Raw genomic sequence first — 13049 nt, 5'->3', positions numbered from 1 at the left:
ATATAAAATAATAAGGTTCCCCCAGTTAGCTATATTCTTTTTTTTCTCAAAGCAGTTCATCAATAGAAGAAAGTAGAAATTTCAATGGTGCCCCAGATCTAGTCAGGGAAGTAGAGTTCGTCCTCAGATTCAGGTGGTTCGCACAAAGGTTGGCCAGCTAACACACTACCATGACCTGAGTCTGAGCAAACACCCTTATCGATCTCCTGTTGTACTTCAGGTATGTTGCAATTTGGTGGTAGAAAGTGCTGATTCATTTTGATCATGGTCAATCTCTCTACATTTTGGGGCGAGAGACTTTTCCTTCTCACTGTGCCAACTGTACCATCTGCATGGAAAACATGCTCCGCAGACACACCTGCTACAGGGTAAGCCAGATACTTTATTGCCAGCCTGCTGAGCACTGGCCATTGATGCCTCTTCCCATACCAATACACTAATGGGTTTTTATCCCTGTTGTTGTTGTTGCTGGTATGGATTTTGGCTGCTTTGAGCCAACAGCACTGTCCGCAGACTCTATGGAAGTTGTAGGCTGCACCCCAGAATGTCTACCCATAAGTGGGCCTCTAATTTCCAGCCGTTCTTTTTCTAGGTCTCTGTCTTGCTCAGCAATCCACATCTTGTAAGTTGAAACATCCCCGTCTGAAAAAGGAATGCAAGTGGCCAGTAATTGTTTGTACCGTGGGTCAAGAATTGTGGCAGGGTTTAATGTTTGGAAGACACAATGGGGGTCATTCTGACCCTGGCGGTCCAAGACCGCCAGGGCCACGAATGACGGAAGCACCGCCAACAGGCTGGCGGTGCTTCCAAGCCCATTCTGACCGCGGCGGTAAAGCCGCAGTCAGAAAACCGGGGCCGGCGGGTTCCCGCCGTTTTTGCCCTAGCTGAGCGAATCCGCCAGGGCAGCGCTGCAAGCAGCGCTGCCCTGGGGATTCTGACTCCCTTACCGCCAGCCTGTTTCTGGTGGTTTTCACCGCCAGGAAGAGGCTAGCGGTAAGGGGTGTCCTGGGGCCACTGGCATGGGCAGTGCAGGGGCCCCCTAACAGGGCCCCATGAAGCTTTTCACTGTCTGCCTAGCAGACATTGAAAAGCGCGACGGGTGCAACTGCACCCGTCGCACCGCCGCAACACCGTCGGCTTCATTCGGAGCCAGCTCCTGTGTTGCGGCCCCCATTCCCGCTGGGCCGGCCGGCGCTAACTTGGTTAGCGCCCGCCGGCCCAGCGGGAATGTCAGAATGAGGGAAGCGGTATTTTGGCCGCATGGTGGCCAAATGCCGGTTCCCGCCTGGCGGACGGCTACCGCCGCCCGCCAGGGTTGGAATCAGGCCCAATGTCTCTTTGCAGCCTTGTATTAACATGCCAACTCCTTCGCATCAGTTTTTTTCATCCACACCTGCGTACATTTTAGACACCTCCTTCAGCTGTTTCTGCAGCATATGCACCAATGGGATAGCTTGGCCCATGGTACAGTCCTCCTTGCTGACTTCCCATGTGAAAATTTCAAAATGAATCAGCATCTCTGTCAGGCATTTGACCAGGCCCCATTGGTCCATCTCACTGATCATGCCTTTCACAGTTGCAACCCCTCTTTGCATGACATATTCATTTATCAGTCTGTACTGCTCAAACAGACTTTACAACATGTAATACGTGGAATTCCAATGGGTTGGCCCCTCCTGTATGGGGGCTTTAACTGGCATTCTATTATCATGCTGGATAATCCTCAACAGCCTGCAGGCTTTAAAGAATGGCTAAAATGAGTGCAGAGTCTTCTGCATGTGGACAGTAAGTTGCTGACTCGGGTTTCTTTTTTGAGAAAGTCCTGTACAATGATATTTATGCAGTGCACCAAACACAACAGCCACCATCTGACAGGGTCTTAACTATATTACTGCCATTGTCTGTGGTAACAAATCCTATGTTAAGCCCTCTGGGGATCAGCCATTCAAAGACCTTGTTGTTAACGTCATGCAAGATGTTTGCAGCTGTATGGGATTTCTCCATGGCAAACATAGCTACTGTTGCATGCTTCTTGCCACCATTAAACAATTTAGCTGTGTCAACACCTGCAGCTATCATTTCTCTAATCCCCACAAACGAGATCCAGTGTACAGTGATGCTAATGTAATCAGTGACTTGGCAACTGGTCCATATGTCTGTCGTCAGGTGGATTGTGTGGGCAGCACTTTGCTACATAGCAAGTCCAACCAATTTTCTGCACATAGTGATGTAGCGCTGGAACAGCAACTCTGGAGAAATAGGTCCCACTGGGAACCTTCCATGTTGGGCAGATAGCCACCACAAATTCTAGATACCCACTCCTTCCACAAAAGAAAAAGGGAGGAGTTCCAATGCTAACATTTTAGCCAGCTTCCTGTTGTACAAACGTACTGTTGGGGAGTTGCGTTCATACTGCCCCTCCTGCCTAAACATGGCAATAATAGTAGCCTGGATTTTTTCCTTTTCTGGTGCCACTGATGCAGGCGACTTCAAAGCAGAAGGTGGTGGTAGGCTCAATGTGCGTTTCAGGGGGGGTAGCCACTGTATGGTCTTGCCTTGGTGTTTCGACCTGACTCTGAGTCTTCCTGTGCCATTGCAGTGTTGCTGATGTGGGCAACGATACTACTGCACTGTTGGGGACAGGGCTGATTTGTGTAAAGAAAGTGTCAGCCTCCTCTTCACCTTCCAACATCATTGTATCAGATTCCCTGCTTTCAACACCTTCACTAACACCTGTTGCAGACTTTTGGACTCTAAGATGCACCTCCTAGTGGATTGCGTGGTGTTTTCTCAAATGGGTTGTTTGGCCTCTGGTTCCATAGTTTGTACCAAGCTCACCCCAAATAACACTTGCTCGGCAAATGGAGCATATGGCAATGTTTAGCTCCTTTTCACTAACCATAAAGAAGTCCCAAACTGGAGGGATTAACTTTCTAACACTAGGTCCACTGCCAATGCCTAAAGAAGGGGCAGTAGGTGGATGTTTTTATGACGTTTGCCTCTCTGCAGTGCCTTATTCTACTGAGGTGGCTGTGAATGTAAGTTGCATCCAGGGCCTTGAAAATATAGAAGCTGGTGGAGGTGGTGGTATTTGCATCACATCCCTTGGAGAGGTTGAGAATATAAGGGAATGTTTGACTCCACTGTGTCTGGGCTAACATCCAAGATGACTGGCTCGTTGTCAGACTCGTCATTCCTCTCTTCTTCATCCATACCTCTAAGGCTTTCAGGAACATTCCTTTTCAATCCTTGCCTCTCCTGGTGTGTCTCAGATTGAGGTGGTATCCAAGTGGCAGCGATCTTGAGAACAGTGGATCTTGTGAAATAGGGGCTTCTTTGGCTTTCTCAGCATGAAGCTCAAAATCCTGATGTGCTCCTACTTCAGGAGGAACTGCTATTGCTGGCTGTGGCTGTTGTTGTCCACTGGCCTAAGTTTCTGGCAACAATTGGGTACTACTTTGAGAGAGAGATAAGTCCAATTCAACTTCACTGCTCGTCGGCGTTCCTGTGATTAGAGAGGCTGTATCTTTGCCAGACATGGGCTTGGGCTTAGTTTAGAATGGGGCTGCTGATGCGGGAGTGCTGCTCCCAGCTTGCTCCCCAGAGGCTGGTGCGGCAGGTATGCGTTTCTGTCCAAAAAAGGTCTGGGGCGACATACCAGTGGTGGGAAGCTCTTTCTTATCATTGGCCGCTTTCTTGGTATCAGCTTTCTATGGGACCATCTTGAAGCTGTCAGTTGGCAGTAGCACTTAGCTTCACAAGCTGAAGAGATGTCTGTGTGGTCGTGAGTGTGATCATGTCTGGCAGTACTGTGGGAGATGGCTCTTTTTCTTTGTGCAAACGGAAAACAAACATTCAAGAATGATCATGAAACATGGCATTGTTGCAGTTGCATTAGTAGTAGAAACAATATCATTTAATGGTTACTTAACTAATCTATAATTATGAAATAATGACAGTGTACCCATTCGTAAACCCACACCAACATTAACTGTCATTATCATGTGCAGTCATGAAAGATAAGAAAGAGCAACAACGACAACGTACAGAATGTACATGTTAGCTTTGTCTGCATCACGTTGGCATGTGGCACTCAGCGAGGTCCTGGTGACAAATGGAATAATAATTCTTGAATAATATAATGTAGTGCAACTGTACACCTATGGCGGCCAGCAACATTGTCAAACCGCAAACCATCAAGGAGGCATAGCTAATGAGGAAAATGCAATTTATTTGAAAAAAATCTAAAACAAAGACTTTAAAAAAAAAGTATTTAAAAATTATTATTATACTGTTATTATAAAATTAAATAAAATAACGTTTGTGAGACAAATTACACAAAAAGAATAGAATTCAATTGCTGATGTACTAGGGGAAGGGGACTACCATGAAAAAACACAGGGATTTGGGAGGCAAGGAGTGGTGGAGGTGAAAAATGCAAAAAAGTGTATAATAACCTATACAATCCTGCTCATACAGTACATTTAGTATTAACCATGAACCTACAAGGCCTGAATAACACACAAAATGGCCCCCAGCCACAGGGTCAAACAACAACTAGCAAGGAGGCAAGGCCACCACAACAAAGAACAACACATGCAGGCCTAAAAGCACATTGGCTGCCTACACAAAATGGCCACCAGCCACATGGTCAAACAACAACCAGCAAGGAGGTATGGCTACCACAACAAAGAAAACCACATGCAGGCCTAAAAACACACTGGCTGCCTACACAAAATGGCCACATGGTCAAACAACAACTAACAAGGAGGCATGGCCACAACAACAAAAGAAGAACACATGCATGCCTAAAAGCACACTGGCTGCCTACATAAAATGGCTGCCAGCCACATAGTCAAACCATAAACCATCAAGGAGGCATGGCCACCACAACAAAGAACAACACATGCAGGCCTAAAGCATACTGGCTACCTACACAAAATGGCTGCCAGCCACATGGCAAACAACAACCAGCAAGGAGTCATGGGCACCACAACAAAGAAGAACACATGCAGGCCTAAAGCACACTGGCTGCCTACACAAAATGGCAGCAAGCCACATGGTCAGACAACAATCAGCAAGGAGGCATGGCCACCATAACAAAGAAGAACACATGCAGGCCTAAAAACACACTGGCAGCCTACACAAAATGGTCACCAGCCACATGATCAAACAACAACCAGCAAGGAGGCATTTCCACCACAACAAAGAAGAACACATGCAGGACTACTGGCTGCCTTGACAAAATGACCACCAGCCACATGGTCAAACAACAAGCAGGATGAATAGAAAACAAAAAACATATATGGGTATAGGACTATAATTGACCATACAAAACGGGTCCCTGGCCACATGGCATGGGGAACAAAGACAAATGGTGGCCTATGACAAACACTCTCACGCACTGGCCAGACAAAGAAGGCATTGGCACAGGAGAAAAAAAACAGCATTAAGTCAGTAATTTCAAAAACGAAAATTAAATGGGCTAACAATTTTACAACAACAACACACAGCATACCAAGGCATCGAGTACTACCACCCCACCATACACTGTTTGCGGAAGAAAAATGTGAAATACCTCCATACAACATTTTGTTATCTTTAATTCAATGCCATCCATGGTGTTTCAGTTTAACAAACACCACAAACATTTGTTTCATCACGCACCCATGACTAGTACTGGGCCTACAGATGGATGGCCTTTTCCATTAGAGAACTAGGCCACTTAACATTAACACAGTGAATTAAATGAATATTACAAATTTACAAAACAAAACATGGAGAAGATGTAGTGAACTGTAAAACATTTTTCCTTTACAGAACAAAAATTACAAGTAAAACTATAACTAGGCCCCAAATGCAGGCCACCCACCACAATAAATTCTAAAAATGTAATAAAAGTACAGCTAAATCCTGGTGCATGCCCTCTATCAGACAAACAAGTTGAACAACACCCTTGAAGAAGTCTTTTTTAAATATACTTGTGAAATCTCAAATACAACAAAGTCCTTAAATCCAATTATAAATCCAGGAGACAAAAAAAGTGATCCTTCCAGGTCGAAATCTAAGTGAAAAGTGACCAGGATATGGCCAAAGCACTGGGAAGAGCCTGCTGGACAGAAACAGGAAATTGGAGTCTCTGGGGCACTTCCTGTTGTAGAAAGAGATTTTTTTAAAGTACTCCTTGCACAAAAATATCAACATGAACGGTCCATTAGAGAAGATTTTTAACTCCAAGTTGTAGATTTTAGCTGCTCCAGCTTCGCCGGGTTGCAGCAGCAGTCAATCACACTCACTCACACTCCCTATGTGACAAAAGATGCACCGGAAGTCGCTGGTGCGTCCCTATCTCTTGTGAGCGGGTAAAAAATCTTGTTTGTGCTTGTGAGAGACTGGAAGTCTCTCTTCTCACTTCCCACACTAGCGAAATGACAGTTAGCGCACACCAACGGAGGACAAACAGAAAAAACATAACTCTGCTACATTACGATGTCTTATCAGGAACTTTGCGTTTTCCTTGGAATTGGAGTTGCCGAATTCCGCAAACTCGACCTGCGGAGCGGAGTTTTTTGCCCAGGCCTATCTGACACCCTGCACTTAACAGAGTACCACTATCAAAAGATTTGTATAGAAGAATTAGTAGATGACAGTTAAACCAATATCACACTATGGGGCTTATTTACAAGTCCCTTGTGCTGCCTGCTTTCCCACACAAAAAGTGATGCACCAGTGGTGCAAGGGGCATATAAATAAGACCTTATGAAAATAGAAGATGTTTTCTGTATTAGAACTCCCTGCCAATTCCCACCGGGAGTCAGGCTGGCTCCCTTTGCTCACTCCTTTGATAATATACAGTAACATGTTTTTGCCCCACCACTTTCAAAGTTCACTGGTCTCGTGTTCCTACTTCATGAACAGCTGATCTAATCAACTCCCATCTTTGCTTCTTATTATGAGAGGGTTCTTTGTATTCTGGTATAGCACATCCATCTGAAAGTAGGTACATTTTTACGACACCGTATCAAGTACTTTTCTCAGCATGATCTTATCTGTAGCTGGCAGTTAGCACCATCTGTTCTATGTCCCCACACCATTCCCCTCCCCCACAGTCTTGTGAATCAATCAGATCAGAGAATGTTCAAAACCTGCTGTTAGAAAGAATTCGGTCAGAGCTCAAAACTGCATTGGAAAACAACACCAGAAGCTTCTCAAATCAGACATTTGCAGAGAGAAAGGAATATTTCCAAAATATATATTTCTCAGTACATCATATGTTAATTTAAGCACGTTTTCACAATCACAAATTTAATATGCACGATGCCGGCTAGTACTACTAATGCAGCACTGCTTTTTAGTGAAATGTTTAGTTGTGTTCAGTGTCTCAATTTGTGGGTGTTGGAATGAGTATGTGCTGCTGTCATTTTCGTATTTATGGTGTAAATGATAAGAACCTGTGATTCAGCACCACCAAAGCAGACCTTACTCCAGTGTCGCCCAAGATCAAAATGAGAAGAACATAGTGCACAATATTTTGTAGAAAATATGCAAAAAAATGTGCAAAGTATGCAGAACAGGCACATGTTGTATTTATGGATCTCACTTTTTTCAATGTGTGTGTGTTAATTTCAAATATTTTTGAAGCCTCAGTTCGATTTAAGTAATGTTAAATATCAGCTTCTTTAAACGGGCATATTAATGTGCATGTAAACAAAAGCAACACAAAGCCAGTGCTAGAAAATAAGATGAGTTCTGCGACCACTTTTTTATCACTATGGTGATGAGGCTCTCACCTAACCTCTGGGATCTACATAATTAAATGTGCCTATAACTTCAGAGGTAATCTCTCCCTCCCCAAATGCCACTCTTGGCCTTCACCACTCCCGCCTACATTTTCACGCACAGATCTCACAGGTGGGGAATGTTAGAAAGCTGAGCATGCCACTAGTCACATAATTAAAGTGATTTGAACTACTTTGTGTTATTGCACCTTTTTTTTTGTTAACTTTTGGCCACGTTGTAAAGCACAGCATTGGCAAAGTAGTGTATTCACATTTAAACACAATTGTAAACACAATGCCAGTAGTTCCAAAAGGCAAACCCTGTTGGCTTTGCCAATGCTTGTTTGCAAAGCACTGTTTGTCACAGAAAGTCCTGAACTAGGGTTATTATGACCCTCTTCCGTGACACTAACAGAATAAATTTTTCATTATCATGATTCTATTATAGGTAATAAGAAAAGCACCAATTGGAATGATTTCAATAATAAGACTCCAAGATTTGTTTCGTTCTATTGGAGGAAAAGCCAGTAAGATGCAGCAATGGTACAAAGCATAAACTTTCAAAGTTACTCAGATTAAGGGCTAGATTTACGAAAAAGTGGTGCAGCGCACTTTATCACTTGGTAAGGCGGTAAGATGTTGTATTTAAGGAATACCGCACATTCCTGTCCTTTGCTCTTGCACAAAATGGGCTGCCATGCTGCAAGGGTGTCTGCTGCATGTAGGATTATTTTTGTGCAGGAAGGGGCACCTTCTCACACAAAACAGTCCTGGGAGGCTTTTTCCTCTTTCTATGTGTGCTGCATAATGGAAAAAACAAGGAGAAATAAAGATATTTCTCCTCACTGCAGGGGTGGAAAATATGAGGATGCGTCAAAATCCATGGGTGTTTCATGGGAACACCCACTGCAATTCCTATAGAATGCCTCCTGTGCGCAGGGTTAGGCAACACAATAGTTTGCGCTGTCTTGCCTTAATCCACATACATGAGGCTATTCAAAGCTACGCAAGTAGCTGTGCGTGCCTCATAGATATGATTGCAGGAAATGTGCGCTGCCATTGCATCACAAGAGATGCAACAGTGGTGCAAAGGAGTCAAAAATATTGCCCTCAGTTTAAACAAAATCAGATAGAGGAGCAGGTGTGATGCTGAAAACCTCTGCATCAATGCTGACCAGAGATAAAGATAACTGAAACAAATAGCACAAGAACCTATAAAATGCACCTTGTCAAAGGGAAAGCATGGAGATCTCTTCTATTGACTTACTTCTAGTGCCTAGAATACAATTGTATACTTTACTAATCTGGATAGCCCACTAACAATTAATAACATCCCCAGAAAAACAAGAGGATAAATGTTTGCAACAGATCAGAGGTGTTTCAGCATGGATTACAGGAAACATGTACTTAGTAAATCAATCAATCATTGGATTTATAAAGCGCATTACAAACTCGCGAGGGTCTTAAGGCGCCTGGGGGGGGGGAACTTGAGTTACTGGTCGAAGAGCCAGGTCTTGAGGAGTCTTCTGAAGGTGAGAAGGTCTTGGGTCTGTCGCAGGTTGGTGGGGAGGGTGTTCCAGGTTTTGGCGGTGAGGTAAGAGAAGGATCTGCCGCCGGAGATCTTTCTTCGGATGCAGGGGATGACTGCGAGGGCAAGGTTAGAGGAGTGGAGCTGACGGGTGGGGGTGTAGAAGCTGAGTCTGTCATTTAGGTAGGCTGGTCCGGTGTCGTGGAGTGCTTTGTGAGCTTGGGTAAGAAGCTTGAAAGTGATCCTTTTGTCCACGGGGAGCCAGTGAAGGTTTCTCAGGTGGTGGGAGATGTGGCTGTGGCGGGGTACGTTGAGGATCAGTCAGGCGGAGGCGTTTTGGATGCATTGGAGGCATAGTAGGTCTTTCTCTGGGATGCCTGTGTAGAGTGTGTTGCCGTAGTCCATCCTTCTGCTGACAAGAGCCTGTGTCACTGTTCTTCTTGTTTCTGTCGGGATCCACTTTTAGATTCTGCGGAGCATGCAGAGTGTGTTGTAGCAGGAGGAGGAAACTGCGTTGACCTGTTTAGATAAGGTGAGGGAGGAGTCGAGGATGAAGCCCAGGTTGTGAGCGTGGTCGGTCGGTGTCGGTGGGGTTCCTAGTGCGGTGGGCCACCAGGAGTCGTCCCAGGCGGAGGGGCTGGGTCCGAGGATGAGGACCTCCGTCTTGTCCGAGTTTAGTTTCAGACGGCTGATTCTCATCCATTCACGATGGATTTCATCCCCTCGTGGGGGTTGGTTTTGGCAGTGCGCGGGTCTTTGGTGAGTGAGAGGATGAGCTGGGTGTCGTCGGCGTAGGTGAGGATGTTGAGGTTGTGTTGTCGGGCCACTTGCGTGAGGGGGGCCATGTAGATGTTGAACAGCGTCGGGCTGAGGGATGAGCCTTGGGGGACGCCGCAGATGATGTAGGTGGCTTCGGAGCGGAAGGGGGGGAGGCGGACTCTCTGGGTTCTGCCAGAGGGATGAGACGATCCAGTCAAGGGCTTTTCCTTGAATTCTGGTTTTGTGGAGGCGTGATTCCAGGGTGCGGTGGAAGACTGTGTCGAAGGCGGCAGATAGGTCCAGGAGGATGAGGGCTGATGTTTCGCCGTTGTCCATTTGGCATCTGATGTCGTCTGTGGCAGCGAGAAGGGCGGGTTCGGTGCTGTGGTTTCGCCTGAAGCCGGACTGGGAGGGGTCTAGGATGCTGTTGTTTTCGAGGTGGCTGGTTAGTTGTGTGTTGATGATTTTTTCAATCACCTTTGCTGGAAAGGGGAGCAGGGAGATGGTTCGGAAGTTTTTGAGGTCGTTGGGGTCTGCTTTAGGTTTCTTGAGGAGGGCGCGGATTTCGGCGTGTTTCCATTTTTCAGGGAATGTCGCTGTTTCGAAGGAGATGTTGATGACCTTCCGTAGTTGGTGGGCGATGGTGGCGTCGGCTTTGTTGTATATGTGGTGTGGGCAGGGGTCTGACGGAGATCCTGAGTGGATGGAGTTCATGGTCTTGCATGTCTCTGTGTCGCTCGCGTTGGTCCAGGAGGTCAGGTGGTTTGCACAGGTGGAGTGTTCGGGGGTGGGGTCTGGCGTGGGAGTGGTGTCAAAAGTGTCGTGGATGTTGATGATCTTCTGGTGGAAGAAGGTGGACAGTGCGTTGCAGAGTTCTTCGGATGGAGGGATGTCGTTGACGTTGGTGCTGGGGTTGGAGAGTTCTTTCACGATGCTGAAGAGCTCTTTGCTGTCGTGTGCGTTGTTGTCCAGGAGGTCTTTGAAGTGGGATCGTTTGGCTTGTCTGATGAGTTGGTGGTGCTTGTGGGTGGCGTCCTTGTGGGCTGTGAGGCTGTCAGGTGTGCGTTTGAGGAGCCATTCCTTTTTCAGCTTCCGGCAGTCGCGTTTGGAATTTAGCAGTTCGTCGGTGAACCAGGTGGTTTTTCTTCTGGCTTGGTTGTCGGTGTTTTTTTTGAGTGGCGTGAGGGTGTTGGCGCAGTCGTTGATCCACTGGGTGAGGTTGTTGGCGGTGGTGTCTGGGTCGGTGGAGTCGGGGGTGGGTTCTGGACGAGGGCGTTGGTAAGCTGGTCTTCCGTAACTTTGTTCCAGCATCGGCGGGGTGGTTGTTGGGTGCGATGGTGCTCGGTATGTTTTTTGTAGGTGAAATGGATGCAGTGGTGGTCGGTCCAGTGGAGTACGGTGGTATGGTTGAAGGTGATGTGGACGCTTGAGTAGAAGATGGGATCAAGCGTGTGGCCGGCGATGTGGGTTGGTGTGTTGACGAGTTGTCTGAGGCCGTGGTTGGCGAGGTTGTCGATCAGAGTAGTGGAGTTGGTGTCGTTGTTGTTCTCCAGGTGGAAATTTAGGTCTCCGAGGAGGATGTAATCCGTTGAGGTGAGTGCTTAGGTGCTGGTGAGGTCGGCGAGGGATTCGCTGAATGGTGCTCGTGGTCTGGGGGGGTCTGTAGATAAGCGTTCCTCTGAGAGTGGTGTTGGGGTCGGTGTGGATGCGGAAGTGTAGGTGTTCGGCGGTCTTGAGGGAGTCGTCGGTGTGGGTGTCGACTTTGAGGGAGGATTTGTGGGCGATGGCTATATCTCCTCCGATTCCGTTGTTGCGATCCCTACGGATGATCTTGTAGCCGTCCGGGATGGCTATTGCGATGTCGGGCGCCGAGCAGTCATTCCACCAGGTTTCAGTCAGGAAGGCTACGTCTGGGGCAGTGGAGTCGAGCAGGTCCCAGAGCTCGATGGCGTGCTTGCGTGTGGAGTGGGTGTTAAGGAGTATGCAGTGGAGGTGGTTTGCTCCGGTCTTTGTAGGATTCCTTGTTTTGTCGCAGGTGAATTTGCAGGCGCAGCAGGCGAAGGGTCCGTGGGTGGTCCTTGGTGAGGATTTGGAGCATGCTGTGGTGCGCCCGGGGTTGAGGGCGTTGAGTTGGTAGGGCGTTGTAGCGGCGTCTGGAGGCGCAGGGGTCTCGCGGACCGTGCCACATAAGAGGAGGGGAGGGTGGGAGTGGCAGCTGGGAGGTGGGAGGGATCGTCCAAAGATAGGGCTGGGGGTTGGGGCCGCAGGGGACGCAGCGGCGGGAAAAAGGAAGTGAAAAAGGTGAGAGAAACGAGGGGGAGGTGGGAGGGGCCGCAGGGGCCGCAGGGGACGCAGCGGCGGGGAAAAAGCAGGAAAAAAATGGAGAGAGAACTAGGGGGGAGGTGGGAGGGGCCGCAGGGGACGCAGCGGCGGGAAGAGAGGAGGGAAGCAGAGAACGGTAAAGGTGGTGGTGGCGCGGTGGGGGAAAGCGGGGAGGGACCTACGTGTAAGCAGGGTCAAAGGTTGCTCCCTGCTACTGCGCCGCGGCTGCCATAAGAGGAGGGGAGAGTAGGAGAGGCAGCTGGGAGGTGGGAGGGATCGTCCAATGATAGGGCTGGGGGTGGGGCTGCAGGGGACGCAGCGGCGGGAAAAAGGAAGCAAAAAAGGTGAGAGAAACGAGGGGGAGGTGGGAGGGGACGCAGGGGACGCAGCGGCAGGGAAAAGGAGGTGAAAAACGGAGAGAGAAAGGAGGGGGGAGGTGGGAGGGGTGCAGGGGACGTAGCGGCGGGGTTTAGGAGAGAGAAGAAAGGTGAGAGAGGAACGGAGAGAGAAGAACGGTGGGAGAAAGGAGGGGGGAGGTGGGAGGGGCCACAGGGGACGCAGCAGCGGGGTTTAGGAGAGAGAAGAAAGGTGAGAGAGGAACGGAGAGAGAAGAAAGGTGAGAGAGGAATGGAGAGAGAATAAACAGTTGAAGCCGCAGACCA

Source organism: Pleurodeles waltl, chromosome 5 (genome assembly GCF_031143425.1).
Source record: "Pleurodeles waltl isolate 20211129_DDA chromosome 5, aPleWal1.hap1.20221129, whole genome shotgun sequence".
NCBI classification, from domain to species: Eukaryota; Metazoa; Chordata; class Amphibia; order Caudata; family Salamandridae; genus Pleurodeles; species Pleurodeles waltl.
The sequence above is the reverse complement of the archived record's forward strand: the minus strand, read 5'-3'. Positions refer to the sequence as shown.